The 11,426-nt window shown below is 51.0% G+C and overlaps 2 long non-coding RNA genes across 4 annotated transcripts; one reads left to right on the top strand and one right to left on the bottom strand.

Annotated features, from left to right (window-relative positions):
* Nucleotides 1-9,374: 9,374 nt before the first annotated feature.
* Nucleotides 9,375-11,038, top strand: LOC139023891 (uncharacterized). The gene is made up of 3 exons (XR_011475120.1): nucleotides 9,375-9,471; nucleotides 9,671-9,861; nucleotides 10,817-11,038. It is a non-coding gene; the product is annotated as an uncharacterized lncRNA (long non-coding RNA).
* On the bottom strand, nucleotides 9,830-11,167 carry LOC139023890 (uncharacterized). 3 transcript variants are annotated; one of them, XR_011475119.1, is made up of 3 exons: nucleotides 11,086-11,167; nucleotides 10,422-10,513; nucleotides 9,830-10,019 (listed from the first exon to the last, which is right to left on the bottom strand). It is a non-coding gene; the product is annotated as an uncharacterized lncRNA (long non-coding RNA). The 3 variants fall into 3 exon arrangements; XR_011475117.1 differs by lacking the exon at nucleotides 11,086-11,167 and having other exon boundaries at nucleotides 10,422-10,557; XR_011475118.1 differs by lacking the exon at nucleotides 11,086-11,167 and having other exon boundaries at nucleotides 9,830-10,041; nucleotides 10,422-10,557.
* Nucleotides 11,168-11,426: the final 259 nt, after the last annotated feature.

The raw sequence follows: 11,426 nt of genomic DNA on the forward strand, positions 1-11,426 counted from the left end.
GATGCCCTATGTTCGATTTGGGTTACAAGATGCCTTATATTCGATTTGGGTTACCAGATGCCTCTATTCGATTGGGTTACCAGATGTTCCTTATTCGATTTGGGTTAACCAAGATGCCCTCTATTCGATTTGGTTACTCCTAAATGATGCATCCTCTATTCCAGGGATGTTGGATTACCAGATGCCACGCTGATTTGGTTCAGCTTCATTCGATTTGGGGTTCACCAGATGCCCTCTATTCGATTTGGGTTACCAGATGCGCCCCTCTATTTTTCGATTTTGGGTTACCAGCATGCCCTATGTTCGATTTGGGTAATCTATGATGGTACCAGATGCCTATTTCGATTTGGGTTACCAGATGCCTCTATTCGATTTGGGTTACCAGATGCCGCTCATAGTTACAATTTGGGGTTACCAGATGCCTCTATTCGTTTGGGTTACAAGATGCCTCTATTCGATTTTTACAGATGCCTCTATGTTTGGGTTACCAGATGCCCTATATTCGATTTGGGTTACCAGATGCCTCTATTCGATTTGGGTTACCAGATGCCTCTATTCGATTTGGGTTACCAGATGCCCTCTATTTCGATTTGGGTTACCAGATGCCCTATGTTAAATTTGGGTTACCCAGATGCCCTCATTGATTTGGGTTACCAGATGCCTCTTTGATTTTGGGTTACCCAGATGCCCTATGTTAATTTGGGTTACCAGATGCACCTCTATTCGATTGGGTTACAATGCACATGTTAATTTGGGGGGTTACCAGATGCCCTTCTCATTTCTTGCTACACTCCTATGTATTGGTTACCACGAGTCATGCAGCAGGCCGCTTGTAATGGTTATCATATGTTCGGGATGTGACAGCTTGATTCGTTGTATGGCCTCTATGTTTTGGTACGACTTTTGCGTGGGTTACGGATGCCCTATGTAAATTGTTACCTAGTCATGGACCATTATTCTGATCTATGATGGTTACAGCATGTGACCGTCCTCTATTCGATTTAGGGTGTAGCCAGATGCACTATGTTACGATTTGGGTTACCAGATGCCCTCTATTCGATTTGGGTTCCAGATGCCCTCTATCGGATTTGGGTTTCCAGTGCCTTATTCGATTTGGGTTCCAGATGCCTATGTCGAAATTTGGGTTACCAGATGCCTCGTAATTCGATTTGGGTTCCAGATGCCCTCTATTTGATTTGGGTTACAGATGCCCTCTGTTCGATTTGGGTTCCAGATGCCTCTATTGGCGATTTGGGTTACCAGATGCCCTTATTCGATTTGGGTTACCAGATCCCTATGTTCGGATTTGGGTTACAGCAAAAAAAAAAAAATGCCCCCCTCCCAATTTTTTCGATTTGGGTTAACCCAGATGCCCTCTATTTCGATTTGGGTTACAAAATGCCCTATGTTAAATTGGGTTTACCAAGATGCCCCTCTATTAGATTTTGGGGTTACCAGTATGCCCTATGTTCGATTTGGCGATTGTATGACTCATGACGGATGTCGCACCGGTAGGGGTTGCAGCGGCCCTACTAGAGGGTCGCTACCTTACCTCCCGGTCCTAACCCGCCACGTGCCACACCCCTGCACTGCGCTGTGTCTCTCCCTACGGGGCCCATGAGTCGCCGCCGCCTTGAGCTGACTTCCACGTCCACTCTCAACGATGACAACCACCGATCCCCGCAGTTTAGTCCAGGCGCAGCCCGGCCTCTTATATAGACCGCTCGCCCCGCCCCGAACGGACTTCAACGGATAAGGCACGGCGGTTCCCACATGTGTTAACATGTAGACCCTTACCCTACCCTCCTGTGTCATCCTGTTCGAGACAGTTTGATTGGCCCCTGACGGATGTCCCGCCGGTAGGGGCTGCAGCGGCCCTACTGGAGGGTCGCTACCTTACCTCCCGGCGCTAACCCGTCAAGGGCCACACCCCTGTGCTGCACTGTGTCCCTCCCTACGGGGCCCGTGAACCGCCTCCGCCTCGAGCTGACTTCCACGTCCACTCTCAACGATGACACCCACCAGTCCCCGCAGTTCGGTCCAAGCGCAACTTCAGCCTGCCATATCGACCGATCGCCCTGCCCCGGTAGACCAATCAGGATAAGGCATGGCGGTTCCCACGTGCGTTCACACGTAGCCCCTTACCATACCCTCCTGTTTCAGCCCGCCCGAAATAGTTAGACCGGCCTAAAGTGTTTCGGGGGAACCCTTAAAGGGCCCCCCCGCTATAGCTATCAACACTATTGCTTAATTAAATTTATCAATTAAAGTGTTTCGGGGGAACCCTTAAAGGGCCCCCCCGCTATGGCTATCAACACTAGTGTTTAATATGATTTATCAATTAAAGTGTTTCGGGGGAACCCTTAAAGGGCTCCCCCGCTATGGCTATCAACACTAATGTTTATTTGATTTATCAATTAAGGTGTTTCGGGGGAACCCTTAAAGGGCCCCCCCGCTATTGCTATCAATACTATTGCTTAATATGATTGTTTCCAATTACTGTTATCTTATTTTATTCCTATTCTAAATACTTTTTATCGAGTCGCCCACCGGCCTCCATAAATACACAATTCCTGGGCTCTTACATGTAACTCGCCCATCCATCAAACATGTCTTCCTACCTGGCATAAAAACCCCAGGCTCTTACTTTACTACCTGCTGCTCCAGGATTTAACTTTCTTCGAACTTGCAGAGCAACCGCTCTTAACTTTCCTCTCCGGCCAACTGGCCCCTTCCTCACCACTCATCCAATATGGATGAATTCCACCTTAGGGTGAGATGGTACTTCGCCTAGTACTCATCTTCTTACTACCCTTGTCCTGTGGGCCAGGTTGAACCCGCAAACCCGCCCTTCTTGGCTCTCAACACCCAACCGAAGCCAGGATTCCACTCCCTACACCATGCCTTAATGTTGTCATCACCTCCCAGCCAGCTGCGGAGGCACTTCAACGGGCATGATGCTCCATAGGCCAATTCCTATGGACCTCCTAGCTGGGCTAGGGTTGCGTTCAATAATGGACCGCTGGACTGGTCCCGGTTCCCGCCCTGTCAGAGTCCACCGGACGACAGTGAAGGCATCCCAATCCCTTATGGGCACCTCTCGGCAGTCGCCTACCGAGCCTACGGACGGCTACTATCACTCTCACCATCCGAGTCCACCATCCCCCCATCTACCCTGTAGAAGTCCCTGAGGACGTCCAGGGAGTACAGGAGAGTTCTTCCGCTAAACAGTTTCGCCAACCGCTTCGCTCTACTGTCACTCACCCCCAGGGCGAGCACCATCCGGCTGTTACCATCCGGCCACTTACCTCTAGCACCCAGAGGAAAACCGAAAACCTTCACTCTCCCTACCTTCAGGGCCTTCTTCACAAACGGGACAATCGGAGTATACCGGGCTACTTTCTCAGCAGCCGCCATCATGAGCGTGTCGTAAGCCATCTCATACCGCACCGTGACGTCCACCACCAAAGCGTGACCATTTTTCACGAACACCAGATCAGGTCGCCGCAGTGCCCCGGCCTTGGTTCTGCAGCACATCTCCCTGATGACGTTCCATCCGGCGCTTTCGGCTTCACTCGCCAACAGCGCACAGAGCTTGTGATGCCGCGCAATGCGACTATCCTTCACTGCTGGGCACTGTCCTAGTATATGAGAGCATGATTCGGTACCTGATAGACAGTGGCGACAGACCTTCGGTAGGTCCTCTCTGCCCCTTGACAAAGCCTCGCGAGTCGGATATACGTTAGCTCTTAGCTGCAGACCTGCAATATAGTGTCTTTGTCTTCCTCCCAACTTTTCCGGACAAGTCAACCAGTGATTGCTGTTTCTGTCGCTGCCAAATGCCTGCACTCCAATCCCTTGCGATGTCAGGTTTTGCCATCTCAGAAACTCCGCTCGCCTCCAGTTCGGTCCGCCCGGATGTTTAGGCCTCACCGAGTCAGCAGAGATTGTACTCCGTACMGCCCCTTCTTCCTCCTCCACCARGGGAGGAAGACTTGCAGGCTCTCCACCGGCTCTCAACCACATCCCAAGGTACTCTTYSSGCTCAACTGTTCTWCGGGTAACCAGCCTCGTGATGGYATCCTCKGAATACCAYAGTCGGTGGACCCTCCTRRCTTGGATAGATGGGATCTGRCAGGCCAGYTTCACTATGCCCAGTCCCCCATCTTGGTTTCTCGAGTAAAGCAACCCATCACAGGTGCACGGTGGAAGGCTTAGCCACCTCTTCACCGCCTCCCTCACCATCCCATCAAGTACWTCCAGGACTTTTGGCCCCAGCCCGCCATGGTCGGCCCGATAAACCATCCTAGGGACCGCATAGACCCTCAACATCTCCACCTTCTGGGAAGGYTTCAGCGGCGACCGCCCAATCGACCTAATCCAGTCACGGAGTCGTTCGACAGGTTCTGGYTCCATAATGCCATACCACGGACTCACYCTCAGRCCCAGGTACGCGACCGACTCCTCCGGCCCGACCATGTGCAGTTTCTCACCRCACATTATCCAAGGCTCACARAGGTTGACCTGCCGCGCCCCCTGAACCCTCTGCGTGAGGAATCCATGGCACTTTCCGGGCTGAATCCTCAGTCCGGTCAGATTGCAAAATGTCTCCAGAATTTYRATGTTATGCGCCATGCCRYCCCACGAAYCGCTCACCAAGACCAAGTCATCGGCAAAAGCCARGGTTGTGATCTGACGATCATCCAGTMTGCACCCCAAGCCGTAACGTTCAAGGGTGTCGATCATYGGGTCCAGGGCMAGATTGAAYAGCAGCGGAGACATCGGATCTCCCTGCTTGACCCCTACCCTTACATCAATGGGAGGGGACAACTCTCCATTGCACCTTATGGCCGTTGACACCCCGGTGTACGAATCACCCACGATTCCAATGATATGTTCGTCGAGCCCTCTCTGTCTTAGCGCCTCCAAGATGTGCAAGTGGCTCACTGAGTCAAACGCACGCGCAAAATCGACCAACACCACGGCTAGCATCTCGCCTCTCGCCCAACTCTCCTTGATTAGACCCCCCAAGATCATCAAGTTTTCTGAACAACCAGGTGAGGAAATGAATCCTCTCTGACGCGGGTTAATGGGGCACGCCCGCGCCAGCCTGGCCGTCAGAATGCGAGAATACAACCTCAACACGACCGACCCGATAGTTAAAGGCCTCCACCCAGCCACCTGGGTGAGTAAAATCGGGTCGTCGGTCTTAGGTATCAAAGTCGTTCTGCACCTCTTGAAGGGCCCCGGCAGGGTGCCCGTCGCCAACCAAACGGAAAAGGTATCGGCCAATTTCGCACCGGTGGGATCCCACTTCTGCACCGCCTCTTTCGTAATCCCATCCGGCCCAGCTGCTGTCCCCTTCTTGATCGCCCTGAGGTTTTCATCTACCTCGGCCGCTGAGATAAGAGAGCGAAAGGCCCCGTTATCGGCCTTCCCAATCGAGTGGAACTGACCAAGCCCATGGTATGCCTCTTTCACCTCCCACCGGTCCCTGAATGCCAAAGCAATCTTGGGTGGCGGAGATGTAGCCTTCACACCTACATTACCATCCAGAATGTACTTGCCCAACCGTGATCGCTTTTTCTCATACAATTCCTGCATCCTATGATACTCAGCGATCTTGGACTTATCCATTCCTTCATTTGGTACTGCGGACTTGCGCTCTCTCGACTGTTTCAGCCGACCCGGACACCCTCCTCCTCCTCCCAACAACCGCTGCATTTCAAGGGCGGACGAATCGAGCAAGGCACCGTCTTGCTCCACCCCCCTCAGTGACAATGAGATCTCTCCTATCTGAACACCATCTTTGGTACCATCTCCAGTTAGTGCCTCGCGGAGAAATCCCCGCAGCCCAGTCTGAAGTGTTGATGGTGTTCCCGGTTTGGCCAGCAAACTAACGAGATCGCTCTCATCAGTTGCTTCCTGGAGAATCTCGGTTTGTCTCATTCCACGTCTCAGTTTCCGTCTAATCTTCCTCACCCTTCCAGCGGTTACGCCATTGCCCAGGTTGGCGGCAGCCTTCCTGTTGATGTGTTTGTCCCCAGCCAGCAGGGCGTTCAGGCGAGCCAACTCTGTTCGCTCCACCTCTCTCTTCCCCTCACCCATCCACTTTATCCTCTTCTTCCCAGCCGTCGACTCCCTCTTCCTCCCCTGGCAGTATAGGGCGATGTGTCTGTGTCTCTTATGCTGAGTCCTTCCCATAGCCGTTGTAAATCTCTCCGGACAGTGCTCGCATATAAAGTCACCATCCGCTTCCATCCGGGTCTCTACCACCCCCCTACACTTAGGGACATGACAGGAGATGGAGTGGCTATTCTCGCTCGACTTCCCGCATAGTCGACACACATAAGTCACTATCACCGCCGGGTGAACCACTGCGTAGTGCTTCACTACCTTCCCAACGGTCTCCAGTGTCTTACCACATCGCTCACAACTCAGGTCCTGGACAGGGAGCGAAACTAGCTGCGCATCTAGTGGAGCATCTTCATCTGGGTGGCTGGCTGGAATACCCACACATCTCTTTCTTTTCACCGCTTGGAATGGCTGTGGTGGCTTCACGACATCACTACCCCCTTCCCCCGATGCTTGGGTAGGTGTCTTTAATTTGCCGACACACAGAGGCGCTACCGAACCCACGTCTCCCCTCGCCATCGGTTCACCGGAGGGATCTGGGTCCGAAGCCTGAGAACTATCCTGGAAGGACATTGTTTCGCAAATTACTAATTTGCGAGGAGGAGACCTCTCCCCCTCAGGTCCGGAAATCCACGACCTGCTACGTTTCCGGCAATGCTCGGATACGCAGTTACTCTTCACCCTGTCTCGCTTCTGATCTGACATAATCCCTTATTGTTCTCGCTCTCTTCGCTCTCTTCGCTCACCAAGCTTAGCTTCTCACAACATGCCCTTGGCGTAACATGCGTGTGTTCGTGTTTGTTAACCCAGTTCGAACCCTCTGGGGTGGAATATGCATCGAAACATATCCCTGGTACTCAAGTGGCTAGGATTCGGTCATGCAACCACCTTTATTCCATCAATTCCTTCACCACCTCCGCACAACTTGGCGCGAGCATATTGGAACTTCGCCAGGAAAGGCCCAGAAGGTCTGGGGGGCCCTACCAGCGGGCCCCACCTCACAGCTAGCCAACCTCAGCGGTGGCCCTCCACACTCGCCCCACCGGTCCAACATGACAAGGATCAGCAGAGGCCCTACCAGCAGGTCTCTCTTCACCCCTCATGCCCCTCCACTCACCAAATTCAGCTTCCTCGCGCCTCCTAGAGTCCCCCCAAGCGGCCTGGGAACGGTCGCATGGGTTTTGGGTCTGATAAATGCACGCATCCCCGGAGGTCAGCGCTCGTTGGCATGTATTAGCTCTAGAATTGCCACAGTTATCCAAGTAACGTTGGAGCGATCAAAGGAACCATAACATAACTGATTTAATGAGCCATTCGCAGTTTCACTGTACCGGCCGTGTGTACTTAGACTTGCATGGCTTAATCTTTGAGACAAGCATATGCTCTGGCAGGATCAACCAGGTAGCCACTCAACAACTTAGATGTTGTACCTGGGCGCACTAAGCAAAGAACGACCAGGAACCAGTCCTATCCCGTCAGGGAGGAGGACCTGGTGCAATCCACCGTGCGCCCAGCGGGACGCCCTGAACTGCCCATGGCCGGAGGTGCCACAGGTGCAGGGCACCGTCCGAGAGGTCGCTTGTCTAGCCGAGGGCTTATTCGGATGGCCATCAACTGACCGCGGGGTAACCACAACCATAACCAGACCACTGGGGTCAGTATATGGAGATTATGTGAAGAAAGGGTTTGAGAAATTGTGTCTCTGGCGCCGGTGCGTTGCGGGATGAACACCACCTCATGCATCGCTGCTTGGGTGGGTCACTCCCCGCACCGGAACACCAATGTAGGGCCACTAGGTCAGACGGGTCGGCTGGATCTCGCTAGGACGGTGCGCGGCTGAAGCATATCGAAATACGGGATGAACCGAATCCGAAAGGGGCTCCCCGATAGAGGCAAATCCACATGGGGCGGGGAACCACACCGACAGAACACAGCTAATGCCGGCCGACGGGTGCCCTCCCAGGTGGAAATCGATGCAAATCGGTCAGAAGAATTTAACTCACTTGATCAACAGAGGAGAACCATGGAGACCCAACGTGAACCAAGATAGAGAGAGGACTGGAGCGTCAGCCCTTACCGGGCTAAACAACCACCAATAGGTCGCCGAAGGGTTTGGCACCTTCATAGGATAGGACCATGGTCATTGATGATCCAAACCAACAAGGTGATAGCTGGGATAGAGCACCTGTCCAGGACAGAGCTCAATATCCTCCCACCACCAAGCTGGGACACTTGGAACAAAAGTTAGAACACATCGGGCGCCGAAGGGTTGGAATAACACCCTAAATCGGTCGCCGGCGGTAAAAGGTCCAATGGACCATGGTTCCGAGGGGCTCACATCCCTCTAAAGTGTCCATTTCACCGTTTATAATCGGACGAGTAGTTTGCCACCACCCTCAACTCTCTAGGACATGGAAGTCTTGTTGTCAAAAGTCAGGTTTCTAAAATCGCGCTGGTACCTGTCTGGTCCACACACCAGGGAGTGTGTCATCGCCGGACAGGCCGAATTATCGAAAAAGGGCGTGTCAATCGATTGATGTCAGTGTGCCTCGATTTTCGAGGAAAATTAAATATATTAAAACGGTAATAACTCAAAAAGTACAACTCCAATCTGGTTGAGGTTTTTTTGCACGAAAGGGTACACATAGATGAACATTTACATATAATTATAACCGTTTTTCTATAAAAATTTTAATAGAAAATCGTGTTTTAATGTTTTGGGAAAAAATGGAAATTGCCAAGTCCAATAGATTCCTATGGTTCCGAAAATAATTTACAATCTGTAACTGTTGCCCATACGAGAGAGGGTATGAGCCAAAATGTGGGACCTCTAGCCATCGGAAATTGTTTTTAATCATTATTTGAATATTTCGGGAATTGGTCGAAAAAGTGACAGAGTGCCACCTTCGTGCACCTGGTTTTTTTTCCGTGGCTGGTATTTTTTTGGGTTACCAGGCCCACATTTTTATAATGGTTTTAAATGATTTTCGATGGGCTCACACCCTCAATGCCGCTATGGAACAACCATACTACGGGGCCAAGTCGGTGGGGGCCGGCCTGAGGGATTTATGGAGCTTTAGAAATGTCTGTAGCCAATCCACCATCCCGTGCACCTGGTGTTTTTTTCCCATGTTCGGCCTGGTATTTTTTTTGGGTTACCAGGCCCACAATTTTATAATGGTTTTAAATGATTTTCGATGGGCTCACACACTCAATGCCCGCTATGGAACAACCATACTGCGGGCACAAGTCGGTGGGGGCCGGCCTGAGATGTCTGGACCAATCCACATCCCGTGCGCCTGGTGTTTTTTTCCGTACGCCTGGTATTTTTTTTGGGTTACCAGGCCCACAATTTTTATAATGGTTTAAAATGCTTTTAAATGGGCTACATACCTACATGCCGCTATGGAACAAGCATACTACGGGGCCAAGTCGGTGGGGGCCGGCCTGAGGGATTTATGGAGCTTTTAGAAAAAGGTCTGAATACTTTCTATGTTGAACTTTTCAGAAAAAACGGCTAAGTGCCCTCTTTTAGGTTACCAGGCCCACAATTTTATAATGGTTTAAATGCTTTTCGATGGGCTAACACACTCAATGCCCGCTATGGAACAACCATACTACGGGGCAAGTCGGTGGGGGCCGGCCTGAGTGATTTATGGAGCTTTTAAGAAAAGGTCTGGACTAATCCATCATCCCGTGCGCCTGGTGTTTTTTTCCGTGCGCCTGGTATTTTTTTGGTTACCAGGCCCACAATTTTATAATGGTTTAAAAAGGCTTTTAAATGGGCTACATACCTCAATGCCCGACTTGGGAGCACCATACTGCGGGCACAAGTCAGTGGGGGCCGGCCTGAGATGTCTGGACCAATTTACCATCCCGTGCACCTGGTGTTTTTTTTCCGTACGCCTGGTATTTTTTTGGGTTACCAGGCCACAATTTTTATAATGGTTTTAAAATGAATTTTCGATGGGCTACATACCTCCTAACCCGCTATGGAACAACCATACTACGGGGCAAGTCGGTGGGGGCGCGGCCTGAGGGATTTATGGAGCTTTTAGAAAAAGGTCTGAATATTTTCTCATGTTGGACAGCTCAGAAAAACGGCTAAGTGCCCTCTTTTGGGTTACCAGGCCCACAATTTTATAATGGTTTAAAATTTTAAAATGGGCTACAACCTACATGCCCGCTATGGAACAACCATACTACGGGGCCCAAGTCGGTGGGGCCGGCCTGAGGGATTATGGAGCTTTTAGAAAATGTCTGTACCAATCCACCATCCCGTGCACCTGGTGTTTTTTTCCGTGCGCCTGGTATTTTTTTTGGGTTACCAGGCCACAATTTTATAATGGTTTTAAATGATTTTCGATGGGCTACACACCTCAATGCCCGCTTGGAACAACCATACTGCGGGCACAAGTCGGTGGGGGCGGCCTGAGATGTCTGGACCAATCCATCATCCGTGCGCCTGGTGTTTTTTTCCGTACGCCTGGTTTTTTTTGGGTTCCAGGCCCACATTTTTATAATGGTTTAAAATGCTTTTAATGGGCTACATACCTACATGCCCGCTATGGACAAGCATACTACGGGCCAAGTCGGTGGGGGCCGGCCTGAGGGATTTTGGAGCTTTTAGAACAAGGTCTGAATACTTTCTATGTTGAACTTTTCAGAAAAAACGGCTAAGTGCCCTCTTTTAGGTTACCAGGCCCACAATTTTATAATGGGTTTAAATGCTTTTCGATGGGCTAACACACTCAATGCCCGCTATGGAACAACCATACTACGGGGCCAAGTCGGTGGGGGCCGGCCTGAGTGTTTATGGAGCTTTAGAAAAGGTCTGGACTAATCCATCATCCCGTGCGCCTGGTGTTTTTTTTCCGTGCGCCTGGTATTTTTTTTGGGTTACCAGGCCACATTTTATGTGGTTTAAATGCTTTTAAATGGCCTACATACCTCAATGCCCGACTTGGGAGCACCATACTGCGGGCACAAGTCAGTGGGGGGGCGCTGAGATGTCTGGACCAATTTACCATCCGTGCACCTGGTGTTTTTTTCCGTCGCCTGGTATTTTTTTTTGGGTTACCAGGCCCACCATTTATAATGGTTTTAAAATGATTTTCGATGGCTACATACCTCCTAACCCGCTATGGAACAACCATACTACGGGGCCAAGTCGGTGGGGCCGGCCTGAGGGATTTATGGAGCTTTTTAGAAAAAGGTCTGAAATATTTCTATGTTGGACAGCTCAGAAAAACGGCTAAGTGCTCTTTTGGGTTACCAGGCCCACAATTTTA

This window comes from Salvelinus sp. IW2-2015, unplaced genomic scaffold, assembly GCF_002910315.2.
Source record: "Salvelinus sp. IW2-2015 unplaced genomic scaffold, ASM291031v2 Un_scaffold190, whole genome shotgun sequence".
Taxonomy (NCBI): Eukaryota; Metazoa; Chordata; class Actinopteri; order Salmoniformes; family Salmonidae; genus Salvelinus; species Salvelinus sp. IW2-2015.